This window comes from Miscanthus floridulus, chromosome 8 (assembly GCF_019320115.1).
Source record: "Miscanthus floridulus cultivar M001 chromosome 8, ASM1932011v1, whole genome shotgun sequence".
Taxonomy (NCBI): Eukaryota; Viridiplantae; Streptophyta; class Magnoliopsida; order Poales; family Poaceae; genus Miscanthus; species Miscanthus floridulus.
Window position 1 is genome coordinate 52,712,914 of NC_089587.1, and position 12,720 is coordinate 52,725,633.

Below are 12,720 nucleotides of genomic sequence, written 5' to 3' on the forward strand. Positions count from 1 at the left end.
GATAGGCAACAAGTGTGACATCTACACCGATCACAAGAGCTTGAAGTACTTTTTCACTCAAGAAGATTTGAATATGAGGCAACGCCGATGGCTAGAGTTGATCAAGGATTATGACCTGGAAATTCACTATCATCCGGGGAAAGCTAATGTAGTCACAGATGCTCTTAGTCGCAAGAGTTACTGTCACACCTTGATCACTGAATCCGTACCACCTGAGCTCAAGGAAGAGATTGATGATTTCCAACTAAAGATACTACCGCATGGCTTGTTGAATGAGCTCCGCATACAGTATGATCTCACAGATCGTATCCGTCAAGCTCAGAAAAGTTGTGAAGAGATCAAATATCTCCGTGGTCTGATGAAACTAGGCTACAAGACCAACCACCAAGAGGATGAACAAGGAACCATCTGGTTTAAGAACAGAATCTGTATTCCATCTGACCCAGTACTACGAGAGGAAATTCTGTCAGAAGCTCACGATTCCAAGTACTGCATTCACCCTAGAGGTTCAAAGATGTATCAAGACTTGAAGAAACACTTCTGGTGGAAAGGCATGAAGACAGACATTGCAGGGCATGTGGCACATTGTGACACCTGCAACAGAGTCAAGGCTGAACATCAAAGGCCTGCAGGATTGCTAAAGCCTCTTAACGTTCCCGAGTGGAAGTGGGAGAGCATATCCATGGATTTCATAGTTGGATTGCCCCATTCGCAGAAAGGCAATAATTCCATCTGGGTGATTGTTGATCGTCTGACCAAAATTGCTCACTTTGTACCAGTTAAGACCAAGACCAATGCCGAAAAATTAGCAGATCTATATGTTGAGCATATTCTCAGACTGCATGGAGCTCCCTCTAGTATTGTGTCTAATCGTGGTCCCCAGTTTGTGTCCCGATTCTGGGAAGCTCTGTATAAGTCCATTGGAACCAAACTTGATTTCAGTACCGCTTATCACCCACAGACAGATGGACAGACAGAGCGAGTAAATTTGATCTTAGAAGACATGCTTCGCGCTAGTGTACTGAATTATGGCTCTGATTGGGAGAAATGCCTACCCTATGCAGAGTTCTCTTACAACAACAGCTACCAAGCCAGTATCAAGATGTCGCCATTTGAAGCTCTGTATGGCAGACCTTGTAAGACACCTTTGATGTGGTCCCAACCGGGAGAAAGATCGTTCTTTGACTCCGCCAAGATTCAAGATGCCGAAGAAGGAGTTGCTCAAGTGAAGGAGAACTTGAGAATTGCTCAAAGTCGATACAAGAGCTATGCTGACAAAAGGAGAAGAGAACTGGAGTTCAATGTGGGAGATTTTGTCTATCTCAAGGTATCCTCGCTACGTAGAACTGTCAGATTCCATGTGAAAGGAAAGCTTGCCCCTAGATTTGTTGGCCCACACAAGATTTGCAAGAGGATTGGAAAGCTCGCCTACAAACTTGAGCTACCCGAGGAATTGATGGGTGTACATCCCGTATTCCATGTCTCACAGCTACGCAAGTGTTTGAGAGTGCTCGATGAAGTAGTTCCAACTGATACACTTGACATTCAAGATACACTTGAGTATAAAGAACATTCTATCAGAATTCTAGGTAGAGATACCAAAGAGACCCGAAGCAAGACTATTCCTATATGCAAAATCCAATGGAGCAATCACACAGAGAGAGAAGCAACATGGGAGAAAGAGTCTGACCTTCGGCTACGATATCCTTACCTCTTCGAAGTGTACGTTACACTTTAATCTTGGGGACGAGATTCTGTTAAGGGGGTAGGACTGTAACAACCCAAAAATCCATACACCCAAAAATACCAACTATAAAAAATTTTCTTAAAACTCCCATGTGATGATGAGTGTCATGTATAGTAACCCAACCTAAGAAATGCATTAGGTCTAACCCCAACCCAAGTTAACACATAAGCATGGCATGTCATTAGTTAATTGTGTTTATTTAAATTCTAACAAATAAAGTATTGCATACATTGTTAATTCAAAATGTGATTTGGATTTCCATTTGAGTTATGATATGCTTAACAACTCCAATAAAATAATAAACCATAAAATAATTAAAACTCAAACCAAGGAATAAAGGTTTAAAGAGAAAAACTAATTCTATTTTTGGATAACAAAAACCACACCTATTTTTGTTATACAAAATAGCTAAATAAATTACTAATATTTATATAAGTATGTTGTGGGCCTCATATCAAAAACTCCAATGAATATGGTGCACCAATTTGGAATCCAAATTTAAAAATCAAAATTGAATTCAAATAAAGAAGAAGGAAAATAAAACAGAAAAAAAGGAGAAGAAGAAGGCCTCGCAGGCTCGGCCTGCTCGGCCCGCGCCAGCCAGCCAGCCCAACCGGCCTGCCAACCCCCTTCCCGTTTTCCCAGCACGCGCGCGTGGCCCACGAGTCGGACCCAGGCACGCCCGCGCGCCCTCCGCTCGCCTGCTGTCGCTGCCTGCCGAGCCCCATCCGTCAGCCTTTCTCCTGTTCATCTTCTCCACGCCACGCCCCGACCGCTCACGCCGATTCCTTCACCGACTGATCCCCGATAGCGGTGGCAGGGGCAGGCCAGGGGGTCACGCCCGGGGCATGGCCTTGTCCCCTTGGCGCCGTGCCCACGCAACCACGCACGGCCGTTGGATGAGATGCACACGCCTCCGATCCTCCTCAATCTCCAGCGCCGAACAGCCGAGCTCCATGGTCGAGCTCGGCTATAAGAGCCCCGGTCCCGGTTGCCCTAGCGCATTCCCGTGCCCACCGCCACCTTGCGGCCACCCCCCTGCGCACCCGAGCCGAGAGAGAGAGCCAAGAGAGGAAGAAGGAAGGGAGCGGGAGAAAGAAGAAGGAGCCGCCGACGAAGCACCATTGAAGCCGCCGGAGCAAGGACGACGCTGCACGGCACTGCACGGCATCCGGAGCTACACGGCTGCAACTCGCCACTGCGTCACCATCCCCTCTTCCACAACACCTACGGTGAGCCCCCAGTTCTTCCCCGGCTCGCCGCCGGACCCTGCTACTCCAGCCATGGCGCTCCATACCGTGAGCGCGTAGGCCAAGGTCATCTCCGATCTCTAGGCACACAAGCACAGCACACTCACGCGCACGTCGGGACCACCTCCGAGCACCAGACCACCACCTTCGAGCACCAGACCACCAGTCTGAGCACCAGACCACCGGCCCGAGCACCAGACCACCGGCCCGAGCACCAGACCACCATGGCCAGTACCGCTAGGAGCGCCTGGCGCCTCCCTGACTCGCCCACCCTGTTCGTTGGAGTCATGGGAAACTCACGAGCCCCGCCAAACGCGCTCTTGGCCACCACCACAGCCTGACCACGCCACACCGACGAGCGCTGCCACGCCAAGCCGCCGACCACCGTGGCCGACGCTCTGGAATGCCCTGTCCACCACTTAGACCCCAGCATCATGATCGCCGTGGCCTGGGAAAGCCTTTCCCCTCCCCAATTGGACACCAGCGCCGCCACAGAGGCTCACCAGCGAGCACGCCGCCGGCGGGAGCACAACCGCGGGAGAAACAGGGGAGACTCCCCTCGCCGGCCGGCCGCGCCTGCACCCGGTGTACATGGACCGCGCCTGAAAGAAGAAGGGTGGACTCGGTCCACCGTAGACCTGTCTGCGGTCCATGGACCAGCACCTCCTGGTCCACCGTGAGTCACGCTCACGCCCACAGCCTGGAAACGAAGCCCAGTAAAGGCCCAAGGCCGTGACGTGGCAGCGCCACAGCATGCCACGTGGCGGGCCAAGCCCGGCCCAGATCCAGCCCTATCCAGGCCTAGTTTGAACCCGGCCCGTATTGACCGTAGACCGGTCAACGTTGACCGTTGACCTGGCCCCACATGTCAGTGGCACAGACACTCTGGACCCACACATCAGATGTTGATGTCATGATGACGTCACACGAGACCCACACGTCAGAAGCCAACACAGCCAGGGTGACGTCATGATGACGTCACGATGACATTAGCTGCTAGCGTCAGCAGCCTAGGCCCCACATGTCAGTGACTCTGATCGTTGACCGTTGACCGTTAACCATTGACTCGCCATTGACTGACGTTGACCTTGACCGGACCCACATGTCAGTGACCCAAGAGCCCCTGGACCCACCTGTCAGGACTGATGACGTTGCTGACGTCATGCTGACGTCAGCTGGACCCCACCTGTTAGCTCAGAACCGAGACGATGACGTCATCAGTATGCCACGTGGACTAGTCACAGCGTGACACGTGTCAGCCCAGGATTAATTCAGCCTTTTTCCATTTTCAGAAATAGATTTAAACTTCGGAAATTCATAACTAATTCATATGACCTCAGAAAAATACGAAACTAGGACCAAAATTCATCTAAAATCAAGCTCTACGCAATGAACCCATGTTTGAGTGCATTTGGCTCTTTTGAATTTTCATTGCTTCTTTGTGCTATTCTATAGACGTCGCTAAAGCGACTATAATGCGAACGTTGCAGACTCGGAGGAGAACCTGACGGACGAGGACCGTGAGTACCGTGAGGAGTACGGAGATGACTACACCGAAGGTGCCACATCCCACCCAATCTCGTGGCACCTATTACGCATGGCTAATATAAAACTGCTATTGCTTTACTTTATTGACACTATGATAGGACTTGCATGGTAGTATGCTTACTTGATGGCCTCTACCTTGACGCAACCTTACCCCTGCATACCCTGCTATTAGGATAGACACACGCTTACTGCTATATCTCATTACTTGTATGCTTATACAACATTAATGCATGGTGTTATCTGGACTATGGGGAGAGTGCTGCGTGTGTGACTTGGGTGTGTGGAGGGTGAGGGTTGTGTCGACCAAGTTGGAGTATACGACGAGCCTGGGGCAAGTCTTGCCATGTGGTGCTACCTGGGCACCCCTGGAATGGATACCTGTGGTGGGTAAATGGTATATGAGGTGGTCCTGGGTGTGAACCTGTGATGGGAGGAGTCCGGGATGGAGGTGCTGTGGTGGCACGGTAAATGGAAACCCTGATGGAGACATTCTGGCTTGGTCACCCCTAAGGACTTACTAGTACTCAGATTCACCGGGAAGCCTTACGTACCACTCGCCCTATATGGTGCGGGACGGCCGGACTACTTGGTAGGATATTGCCACTACTGCTAGGTTGATAGCGGACAGTGTAAGGAGGTACGGGGCACGAAGGATTTCCCCACACCCTTCTGAGACTTCATGGAGACCTTGTGGACCCGGCTCATGACTCACAGTTTCAGCCGCCCTAGACTAGACTTGGGGCGTACCAGGGCTGAATGGTAGGGTGGCATTATCCTAGGCTAGCAAGCGGCCGGAATCAGCCCAGTTGACGACGGTCAGCAAGGAAGGCGGATCTTGTGGTTATGTAAAACCTCTGCAGAGTGTATGGTTGATCGATCGGTACATGTGCCGACTTATCGGCTATGGACCTTTCCTGGGTTTCGCTTAAACTAGATAGAGAGATGAGTCCTTCTCTTCTTCCCCCATGAGAGAGTGTCGGTCGTAGCCTAGGGCTACGGGCCTCGAGACAGTGTCGAGAGGGAGTTGGCCTGTCGACTGAGCGATGGTATGGTGATGGTGTGGAGATGGTGGTATATCGATCCCAGGATCGAAACCTGGCTCTGGGAAGGGAATGGGGTGGAATGTGTGTAGGAAATGGTGTTAAAACTTGACCAACTATTATTATATACTTGATATACTACTGCACAGGAAACTCCAGCCTTATAGGTTCCTTTGATTATATCCAACTTGCATCCAATTTCCACAAAGCAAATGCTCATAGGGTTGGGAGTGGCCAGTACAAATCGTACTGATAAATTTTGGCACATAGGTTCTGCTGAGGAGTATAGCTCCGAGGAGTTTGACGGTTGAGGGATTCGTGCCTACGCTCGAGTTTGACGATCTTATCTTCAAGCTGTTCTGAATGAATGCTACTTTTGATTCCGCCAATGCGGCGATGTAATAATGTAATTCCGCACTATTTGTACTCTGATATTATCGTTGTATGGATGTGATATTCGACCGGAATTTGAGTAATATGACATACAACGGTCTTATTACACTTCGACACTGTGGATTTCCCTTCGCGGAAATCGGGGTCGCTTCAGTGAGGACGAAGAGAGATCAAGGGTTAGGGTTAGGGATTGAGCAAGGGTTAGGGTTAGGGATTGTGCCAGTGCCTGATGAGGACAAGACACTCATGCATATGACCATGTTTAGCACATGGTATGGAGGGGTAGGAGGCCAATAAGGGTGTCCAAGTCAAGAAGGAGGTCCGAGGCTAATTCGGTTCGAGTCCCCGAGGTGGAGGTCCAAAGCAACTCAAGTTCGAGTCTGTCTCGGTCTCTAGGACTAGTCTGCCTTAAACTGGTCACCCAGGACGCATCCGCACTCCGTTTTTGACGATCCACATATGGTTGGAAAGCTAATTTGATAAGAAAGCTAATCCAAGTGGTCTCACATCAAAAGACCTTTGGAATCAACAGGAATCGTCGAAACAAGTCAGCGTCCAGAATCTACCAGGGTGCTACGACACCGTCTTTTGATCCGTTGGACCGTGTATTGTGTTTGGGCCCATTAGGGGGCGCGTCCAGGGGGGTGACACCCAAGACCCTATAAATAGCAGCCGTCGTTCTCCTTAGGGTTTGGGTTTTGTTTAGTTCTTGATTTCCTCGTGAAACAGACGTCGTTTTGCTGCAACTGCCGTCGCTAAGGCCGCTTGCTGTGAACCAGGGCCCACAGTTCTTGATCTTGTTCGCCTGTTGCGATTAGTCCTTTCGAATAAAGACTTGAACTCTTTCTCATTATCATAAGCCTCATATTTATTTGTAATTTCAGATTGCGTTTATCTCGTTCTTGCTTATGTTCTCGATTTACTTGCAGGAAAGCCTTCTCGGCGAGGTCAATCGCGTTCGCGTGGTTGATAACCAACAGAGCAGTGGTGTAACGGTTGCGGGGTCTGAATCAGTCTTGGTTTGAAGCCTAGATCATGAACGTCGAGTCTCCACCAATCGACGCTATCATACCTTTTAGAAGATCGGGCCTAGTCTACATCAAGTGGTATCAGAGACCTTGTTGCCCGTTAGGTATAACTTTATTTTTTTCTTTAGACTGTTACTATTTTTGCATTACCTATAGTCCACAAAAAGCAAAAAAAAATATACACCGCCACATATTTCCTGTCCTATAGCGTCATTTGTTCCGTGCAATTTCGTCCCTGTTTCGCGTTGTTGAGTTTGTGTCCTAGGTCAAGTTCTGGTTGCTGGTTTTAGATCGTTTTTAGTCCAATTTGTATTTTTCCCTTTGTTTTTCATCATAATCCGTGAACGCCTTCAAGTCTTGCTATGATTCCTTTGTATTCATCAAACCCTAGTCCACGCCATCTTATTTGTTACACTTGTTTTTACTGTTTCCATTAAATCCTTGCTGCCGTGACTAATTTTGCGCACATTGTTCCCGTTTTGTCCTCTAATTCGGAGTGCGTTCGTAAAATTGGTCTAGTTTTCGCATACGAACTCGGATTTTGACGTTCCATATATCAAAATCGATCAGAAAAAAATTTCGGATCCGTCCATCACCGGCTTTGCCGGGGTCGAAGATTTTTATTTTGGTCAAAAAGTAGTCACAAGATCCTCTTTTCGTGGTCACAAGGTTTTTGTCGATTTCGAGCACGTCTTCTGGAAATTCCACAGGCCACGCCTTTCACTTGTTTAAGCTCATATTTTCTGTGGTTACTTCTTTTGTGCTCCTAAGTGAAGAAAAAATATCAAAAAAATAAAAATAAAAAGTTAAAATTTCTCAAAAAAAACAACGACAGCAAAAAAAAAGAAAACAGAGAGGGGCAAAAGAGGAACAATATCTAGAGGAGCACATAGAGAGCGTCATTTGAGCTGTATTTGCGTGTGCTGATTTCTACCTTGTTCCTAATCATATTCTTGCTGTTCACATCACTTGATACATCTGGTACTTAGAACGTGAGTAAGTCAGCAACTAAGACAAGTACTTGTGATACTTATTCAGCTTTACTATTTAGTTGCGAATATTATTTTTCTTGCTACTATATTGTGCCTATCAAGCTCTACTTTCTTCTAACCAAGTACACATGAAGTGCACGAAACCTCCTCGCGTTGTTTAGGTGGTAGTAGATTACTATGAAAGTACTCCCTCCGTCCCTGAATAAATAGATTCGTTGTCTTAAGTCAAACTTTTTAAACTTTGTCTGAATTTATAGAAGAAAAAAAACGTTAAGACTCCGTTTGGATATAGATATTTAGACCTAGATATTGGAATTGGAACCGAGTTTTTTCGATTCTGTTGTTTGGATATCTTTGGCATTGAAGGATGGAATTGAAGGCCGTTTCCGTGGTATTCGCCTACAACCAAATCTGCCCACCTTCAATACCAAGCTCAACCCCTCCGTATTGACTAAATCGTGACAACAGACTGCCCTTCTCTTCCTCCCCGCAGCCGACGTCGATCGCCCCTTCTCTTTTCCTCCTGGTGGCCGGCGGTCCGACGCCCCTTCTCTTCCTCCCCGTAGCCGGTGGCCCCAAGACCCTTTTCTACCCGAGCTGCTCCTCCTCCCTCTCTGCTCGAGCTGCTCGTGGCTCCGACCTACCATGGCCGCCGTCGGGGTCCTCCCCGCCATGGCCACCGCCAAGGGGCCTAGCTCTTCTCTGCCATGGCTGCCGCCAAGGGGACCAGATCCGACCCGCCATGGGCGCCGCTGGCTCCTCCCCGCCATGGCCGCCATCGCGCACTACTCGAGCTTCGTCCCGCCATACCCTCTGTCGATCTCCGCCCGAGCTACGCCCAGCTCCGATCCGCCAGCTCCTCCGCGCCCTAGCTCATCGCAGCAGAGGCCGAGGCCGCCTTCTCCTCTCCGTCCGAGCACGAGCACATCGCGGTCGAGGCAGCCTCTGCCTGCGGGCCCAAGCTCGTCGCAGCCGGGGCCGGGGCCGCCTCTGCCTCCCCCTGCACGCTCGAAGCCGAGGCCGGGGCCGGGGCCACCTCCGCCTCCACCTGCGCATGCCCATGGCTGGGCCCAAGGCCGCCTCCACCTCTGCGCTCGAGCCCGTCGTGCGAGCGGTGGGGATCGGGGAAGAAGACAGTGAATTCCTGGAGGTGTACATCCAAATATGAAAATGGTATTTGATGTGTCACTCGATTCCAGCTAGCAAATTCATCTACATCCAAACAACAAATTTGGTATTTAGTCCATTTCCAATACTAGCCTGATTTGGTAATGGTACCAATTCAATTCCATAATCTTCAATATCTACACCCAAACGGACCCTTAGATTTATGGTATCAAATTAGTATCATTAGATTTATTATAAAATATATTTTTTTTTATAAGGTGCTCATCTTATGTCATATATATTGTTAGTCTTTTCTATAGAGTGACGGATTCTATGAATTGATTTAACCGGCCTCCGACCTCCGACGCGGCGACCGGGTCCCGCTTTCGGCCGTGGACACACTTTGCCGTGCGGTGTGATGCGATGTGAACGTGCCATGGCCTGCTCGATCTCTTTCCACGGCGTGGACCAGTGGGTGCGTCAGCCGTGCATGCAGGCACCCGCGCACGTGCATAGTCTTTGGCGACCATGTTGCTGCTCTGGGCCTCCCTCGTCTCCTTCGTGCCACAAGCGGCCGCGCGCCATTAAATCCGTAGACCGTCGCCCAGTCGTCTCTCATTACAGTAGCTAGTATTTGCACGGTGATTAATAGCACATCTCTGCTGGTTGCTTTGCTGTGGCCCAGGCATCAGAGTCACACGTCGTGCGTCATGCGCGTCACCGCGAGCGCATGTGCAGAGCCGCGTCCGGTTGGCGTAGCGCGCCGTAGCCAACCGGCAGGCCGGTCCCGTCTCCTGTTTATTGCAGCAAGTTGCTCAGGCTTGCTCCGGCTGCCAGTGCCAGCCCTTCGTCGCGGTGCGACGGGCACAGAGATCCTCTGATGTGGCGTGGGGCCAACGCACGCGTTATAAAACCTTAAACCTCCCGACTCCCCGTCTCGCTCTCTTCATTCGAACCACCGGCCACATCCAGCGGCTGCGCTTCCCTCCTCTCGTGTGACGCGCGCCTTCTTCCTCGGCGCCGTCGGCGGCACCCAGCCCGACGGGAAGTTCCAAGTTCGTGCCAGTGACCAGCCTCAGGAAACAGGACACGGGAGGAGTCCTCAAGTTCCGAATCATCAGTAACCAGCATCGCGCTCACTTTGCTCGCCGCCGAGGCCCCCCCGCGCGCCATCACCGCCACAAACATCGGTAACGTTCCTTCATCCTCTCCTCCGCCTTGACCGATCACCTGCACCAACGACCGGCCGTCGGAACTGTTCTTGTAACTTCTTTAACCGATCCTGTACTTCCCTTCCTGTTGCACGAGCACATGACATCTTTGTTCCATGATTCTTGCGAACTTTTTTATAAAAAAAATCGTTTGGCCTTCTTGATGTTCCGGTTAACAGAGGATTACCGTGCCACGCGCGACGCCGGCGATGAGCACTCCGGGAAGCAGGGCGACAGCCGCCGGCCTCGCCGTCATGCTGATTTCTGTCTACGCTGGCATGCACTTCAGCGCTGGCAGCTTCGGCTTACTCCTCTGCGTTATGGGAGTCCTCGTCGGCGGAAGCCTCGTCGCCGCTGGCGTCCGCATGGCCGACGGACCTGCGCCCATCGGCCATGCGGACGCCAGCGGCGACAAGGCTTCCGCCGACGAGGACTCCCATAACGCAGAGGAGTAAGCCGAAGCTGCCAGCGCTGAAGTGCATGCCAGCGTAGACAGAAATCAGCATGACGGCGAGGCCGGCGGCTGTCGCCCTGCTTCCCGGAGTGCTCATCGCCGGCGTCGCGCGTGGCACGGTAATCCTCTGTTAACCGGAACATCAAGAAGGCCAAACGATTTTTTTTATAAAAAAGTTCGCAAGAATCATGGAACAAAGATGTCATGTGCTCGTGCAACAGGAAGGGAAGTACAGGATCCATTTGCTATGTACCCTATCATGACCCATTTGCTCTTAATTAATACTAATGTACAGGACTAAAAGAGGATGATTGGGGGTAATATGTGTCTTTTGCCATGAAGGGGCCACTTTTAGCCCTCTTTAGCCCACCTTAGAGGGGCTAATGGAAAAGAGATAGACTAAAGTTTAGCCTTTATTTTTAGCCCTCCTGTTTAGATCCATAAGGATTAAAAGGTGACTAAAAGAAGTGGGCTAAACTTTAGTCCCATGCATCCCAACGGAGAGCAGTGAAGCAAAAATAAACCGAGTGTAGATCTGGTCCGCACCGTCTATTCTATCCGTGCAGATCTATTCTATACGTAAATGTATTTTACAAATACATTCGTTAGAAGATGTCCATTGTGTCCGTGGAGATCTGGTTTGCACTATCTATTCTAGCTGTGTAGAACCTTGAGTTCCTCCACATTGTCCAGCACTAGATATGTTGCTTAGATATGTTGTTTAGTTTTGCATAGAATCAATATATACCTGAAAATTTATTTGTACTATGCGTAGGCCATGGATGTAGACAGGAGGTTGTTTGCTGGACTACAACATGGAGGTGAGCCTTTGTTTCATGGAAGTGAGAACCAGTATTCTCAGTTACTTGACAGCCTGAGGCAGATGTCTCTACTTCGGAATAATGTAAGCATGAGGCATAATAAAAATTTTACCTTGTGCGAAGACATTTCCTACTGGAATTGACACTCCACTGTTTTGTGCATCTTCTTTGCTGCAGCGTCTTTGTGCACCACCTATCCCAACCTGCGTTTAGGTTGAGATTTTAAAAACACAGCAACAAGTATTGGAGCCGTACTTCACCAAAAAAACATTATTCTGGTAGATACTTACACTATTCTCCGAATGCTGCACTGTAGCCCTACATCCTCCAGTGCCGACGCTTCAGTGCTCCTCCACGGAAGCGCGGGCGGCCTCCTGCTGATCCGGCGCCGGACGTTGATCTGCTCCTCTCTAGTGTTCTTGGCTCCAGTGACTTGCCAGGCAAGAGGCGGCGAAGCTTGCCCCTGCTCGCGCAGCAGTTGCTCCCCATCCTCTTCGATTTGGTTGGGCAGCTTCATTCCCTCTTCCCCTATATGCACTTCCGCGAGGTGGAAGTGTCTCTTTTCGGTGGAATCGGCAGGGTGGAAATGTTCTTTGCAGCTCAAGCTTCCTCTCTTCTCTCCTCTCTTGCGCCTGTTCTTTGAAGCTTCAAATGGCCGGCGTGAGGCCTTCAACTTTTCCTCTTACCGCCGTGTCCATGGACGGCTCGGCTTGTACATTCTCCATTCTGCCCCTGCCTCCTAAATCGCATCGTTTCGTAACCTGATTCGCATAGGAGCGCGAATCTTGACTGCCGGGACACAGATACAAACGATAAATCCACTCTCCTAGAAGAAGGCGACGAGGAGCTCGGTCCGAGCTACTAGCTGAGGCGGCGACCATGGACTGGCTGCTGCTCGACCAGCTGGCCGGCCAGCCCCTGCGGGAGGCACCCTGTTTTGCCGCTCCACCGCCGAGCGCGTGCGTCGGAGTGTCGAGCCGCCGCTGCCTCTCGTCCAGGGCCTCGGCCCGCACACCCAGCACTCCACGGGGATCTCAGCGAGCTCGCGGCGCGGGTCAGGGAGGCGCTCGACCTGGCCCGCCGCGCCGCTGTCGTGTCGGATCCGTTGTCGTGTCGGACCGCGGCATCG